Here is a 5,068-nt window from a genome sequence, read left to right on the forward strand (position 1 = left end):
ACAGGGGAGACCTCCCTGTGATGTGGCACAACCCACTGTGACCTCAGCTCGTGTCATCTGGGGGCTCAGTAGGTCACCGCCATGGAGGTGGCAGAGCCAGGGAGAGAGCAGACAGATTTCCCCTCCCCTCCCCTTCCTTCACCTCAGGTATTTTCCAAAACCTTGCTGCTAAATTCTTCAGGAACATCTCCAGAGAGTGCCACACGCTGTAATATATCTAAAAGGGACCCTGGAGAGGTCACTTGTGCACCCCTGCACTGCCAGGTCTCTGCACTGGGCAGACCTGTGTGGGAAGTGGGGTTTGGGGGTTGGTTTGGGGGTTGGCATTTTTTCAAGATGAGATCAAAGTGCTGTGGAATGAAATAGCACAAAGCATAGTGTGGCCACAGGCTGAGATGCTTTGGTGAGCCTCAAAACTGATTTCTACTGTGGGCTGCGCTTTTTGTAGAAGCAGGATGTAGGACCTTATGGGGAGAGGACACAGCCTTCTTCCTTGAGGCACCAAAGCAGCCTCTTTGTTCTTGAAAGTCCTCAGCAAGGTTTCTCAGTGTGCAGTGCTTAGATGATACACCAGAAAAGAGCAAATATGCCCTGAACACACATCATCCTGAGAGCTTTATCTGGGACCCTCGTCCCTGCCATGCTTCATAGCCATGGTTACTGGAGTGCATGAACATGATGCTGCCCATTAAGAGGAAAGAAAAAAATATACAGAAATAGTAAAAATGTGTGAAGCTTTTGAAAAGAGGATTTTTTTTGTCAATGATCACATTGATTTATTTTTTGAGAAGATTTCAGCTTATGACTGGAATCTCCTTTTGGGGCTTGATTCATCTGACCACACCGAGAGGCTGTTGCTGCCTGAGATGCCCTGGGATAGCTGTTGTGTTCCCACGTGGGGCTGGAGATTTTGGAGGCGGCTCCTACGGGACCTTAGCTTGTCATTAGGAAAAGTATCTCCAAACACCTCAGTTGAGAAACCTATTGCCCTCCATGGACTAGAGAGGGAAGTCCCGACAGCTGGCTTAGACAGAGACATCTGCACTGATGGGGTCTGGCATGGGGTGAGATCAGCCTCCTCCCTGTGGTCCCCTAAAATGAAGTAGCACTTCACTGACTTCCTGCAGGGAATGTCAAGGGCATGTGGCTAGATGTTTTAGGGCCTCCTTTCAAACATCACTTTAAGACTGGTATGCTGAGATTTGTGCAAATTTGGCCATGCAAAAATAGACAAAGCGGGTCCCCCTGCTTTCCTCATCAGCTGAGAGAGCCGGATGCCTCCGAGTGCGACATGCTGTGTGCAAAGAGTGAGGAGTGGCATGGACAGCCGTGGGCAGGGGGTGGTTTTCTGAGTACCAGGCTCTGTGTGAGACCAAAAAAAACATCATGTGCATGAACATGGTGCTGCCAATTAATAAGAAAGAAAAAATATTTGGCAATGTTAAAAAATATGTGAAGTTTTGAAGAGGATTTTTTTTTGTCAGTTATCACATTGAGTTATTTTTTGAGAAGATTTCAGCTTATGTCCTTTCAGGGCTTTATTGATTCGACCACATAGAGAGGCTGCTGCTGCCTGAGATGCCCTGGGATAGCTTTGTTCCAGTGTGGTGCTGGAGATTTTGGAGGTGGCTCCTACGGGACCTTAGCTTGTCATTTGGAAATGTATCTCAAAACACCTCAGTTGGGAAACCTATTTCCCTCCATTGACTAGAAAGGGAAGCGCAGACAACTGGGTTAGACGGAGACATCTGCACTGATGGGGTCTGGCAGGGGGTGAGATCAGCCTCCTCCCTGTTGTCCCCTAAAATGAAGTAGCACTTCCTTGACCGTGCAGGGAATGTCAAGGGAGTGTGGCTAGATGTTTTAGGGACTTCTTTCAAAAGGTCACGGTAACACAGGTATGTTGAGATTTGTGCAAATTTGGCCATCCAAAAATAGACGAAACTGGTCCCCCTGCTTTCCTCATCAGTCAAGAGAGCCCGACACCTCAGAGTGCGACATGCTCTGTGCAAAGAGTGAAGAGTGGCATGGACGGCTGTGGGCAGTGGGTGGTTTTCTGAGCACTGGGCTCTGTGTGAGACACAAAAATATCTTGTTTAACAGTGCAGGCCTGATCATAGCAGAACTGTTTAGAAAATGACATTAAAAATGAAACAAGAGAGAAACTGAAAAAAAGAGATTTAAAGCAAAGAAATGCATGGTTATACTGTCCAGCTTTCCATTTCTTTGTTCTTCTTGTCGTTCTTGATTTGTTCTGTTTCAGTATACTTGTCTTCTGGGGTGATTGTGCATTATCTTTTTTTCTGAAAAGGAAAGTGATTTTGGAACTGGGCTGGGATGCAGTCACAGGGTCATGGATTTTAGGTACCCTGGTGCCCTCTGCCCAGCCTCCATCTGCAGCTCCCAGGGGCTCTGGTCTCCTGCAGGTCTCCTGTGACAGCTGCTTTTTCTGCTCATTGGGACCTCCCCTGATCTCCACAGCCTTTCCAAGATGACAGAGAGGAGCTTTGCTGTCATAGCAGCCAGCTCTCTCCATGTCCATGGATGCCAGCCATCCAGTCCCATAGACTTGTATGGGTTGAGTTCTAGAAACTTAGGCTCTGCGGGTTGGTTTTCTCCTCAGGACTCCTGACTCTAGGCATAACAGCTCAGGAGATGTTGGTTAACACAGAGGCCAGGAAGGACTTGACTTGCCCAGACCTATCTACATCCGCTTTAACTAGAATCCCTGCCCCTTTCAGCAGTGAGCCCACATTTCCTTGTTTATTCTCTTACTGTCACTGAAGCAGTAGCAGCTTTTCTTCCTGTCCTTCACATCCCCTGCAAGTGTCCCTGTCCCAGAGGAGCTTTGGCTTCCTTAGCACCATCCATGCTTTGCTGGACAATATTTCTAAACTCCTCCTTTGCAGCCTCTGCCTTCTTCCCCTTTCCATGTGCTGCCTTATTACCCTGGAGCTCACGTGGGAGCTCCCTGTTTAGCCAAGCTGGGTTCCAGACATGTCCACTGATTTTACAAGCTGTTCATATGGAGGATTCCTGTGCTTGAAGGGTGCTGTCCTTAATGACCTGCTGGCTTTCCTGAACTCCTCTGCCCTTCAGAGCTGCCTCTCTTGGTCCATCCCATGGAAGAGCTCCATACATCCAAACTACCCCTCCTGATCTTCCCTGGTGGTCTCTCGTGAAGGACTTGCACCCTGCCATTGAAGAACTCCAGTCATGCAAGTGATCCCACCACATCTCTGGTATTCCAACCATGTGGCACTCCTGTGACAGCTTGTGCATCTCCAGTTGCTCCTGGCTGCATCCCAGGCTGCATGTCTTTGCATATATGTTTTCTTCAGCACCTCAGCTGTGGTGCCCATGGAAGATTTATTGCAGGGAAACATGTTACTGAGGACCTTACTTATGAAAAGGCTTTGATTAGAAGTGGTGACCTGCTGGCATGGCTAGCAGGTGGCAATGTAATGGTGAAAGGAGGTTCCCACTAAGAGAGCAAACCCTGCAGGGCCCAAGGCCAGGCAGAAACAGAGCTGGGCTGTGCAGGAATGGCAGGAGAGGGGTTGGCTGCCTGAGGTGACTTTATGGCACCGTTGGACCAGTGACAGACTTCTTGAACCAATCTCCAGGAAGGACAAGGTGCCACTGAAGAAGTCCCTGGGCCTGGACATCCTATGATCCAGTGACCCTGAGGTCATCATTAGCCCAGTCCCTGCTCATATCATCTGGTGGGGTGAGAAGAGGTTCAGGGGAGGGCAGCTAGAAGGGTTTGAGAGTGCAGAGGCTAGAGTAGAGACCTTGGTGTGATGTGCCTCTCCCATTTACGAAATACACTTGGATGCAGACAGTAGAGACTGTGCCTGAAGACAGTGTTGGAGATTCATTTGTTTGGGGACAGATAAGAAACCCAAGATGCCCTGGGGCACTTGCCCAGCAGCAACTCCAAAGGCACATGGTTTTCCTGAATATGCCATGCTGTATGTGATAGAGACGTGGTTGTGCTGGATTCCTCCAGCATCCGACATGGCATGCAGGCCTCTTTCCATGTCATTAAATTAAGTGTCTGCAGTGAATTACAACAGGTCTTTGTAACATTGGAATCTGCTTGTGTCTCAGCTTCCTAGTGAGTGGGGTTCTAGTTGTAGTAGGCATCTGGGGTCATTTCAGATGGCCAGGGCAATTCCCCACCTGGCCCCCACCTGGTGCTCCGGAAGGATGTGGGTCTCCCAGTTGTTCTATCAGAGCAAGCAGACACTGCACATGCCTGGGACCACCTCTGTTGTTTCAAATGTCACCAGGTGTCACCAGCTAACTGACTCCCACACTCCATCTCCAGTGATTACAATGGGAGTGTAGGCAAGGAGCTCCCGTGCAGACCTCTCTCTTGTGCACACTTCAACTTGGGAAAGGGAATCTCAGCTCCTGTGTGTTTGTGGAGTTCATGGGAGCGATCTGAATCCCACTCTAGCCCAGGGGCTTTTATACAGGCATGAATGCCCAGACTCATCTGAATGAAAACCTGAACCATGTGTCCATGAGCTCCCTCCTTGTCCCCATCTAGGTGTCCTGCCTAGTTAAGAGATGGGAATAGGGGCTTCCAGAGTTGGACATTTCCACCTATCATAGATAGTCACCCTCTGATGAAATAAGTTGCAATGCTGGAATCAGTTTCTCTCCACTCTTTACAGAAGGACAATAGGTGATTATTTTAGTCTACCTGAGTGAACATTTCCCAGGAGGAGGGAGCACAAGGGACAGAGAGGGCCAGGCTTCTGGGATGGAGGGTGCTCATGGCAACCTGGCAGCACTGCCCAGACACAGCTGTGTGCAGGAGCAGCTCCTCTGCACAGAGCAGCAGGGCTGCGGGCACTGCCTGCTGCTGCTGACATGAGCTGAGAGAAGGCAGAGAGAAGTGGAAGGCAGTGTGGAGTGGGAGGACAGAGGAGAGCTCACTGCAGGAGAAATCTTCACAGCCCCCGACACGGTAAGTCTCTGAGTGTAGAACAATATTATTGAGGTTCCTGGAGGGGTCTTCTAAACCCAATCCATCCCCTGAATTGCTCTCCCAGTT

The sequence above is a fragment of the Dromaius novaehollandiae genome, unplaced genomic scaffold (assembly GCF_036370855.1).
Source record: "Dromaius novaehollandiae isolate bDroNov1 unplaced genomic scaffold, bDroNov1.hap1 HAP1_SCAFFOLD_27, whole genome shotgun sequence".
Classification (NCBI taxonomy): domain Eukaryota; kingdom Metazoa; phylum Chordata; class Aves; order Casuariiformes; family Dromaiidae; genus Dromaius; species Dromaius novaehollandiae.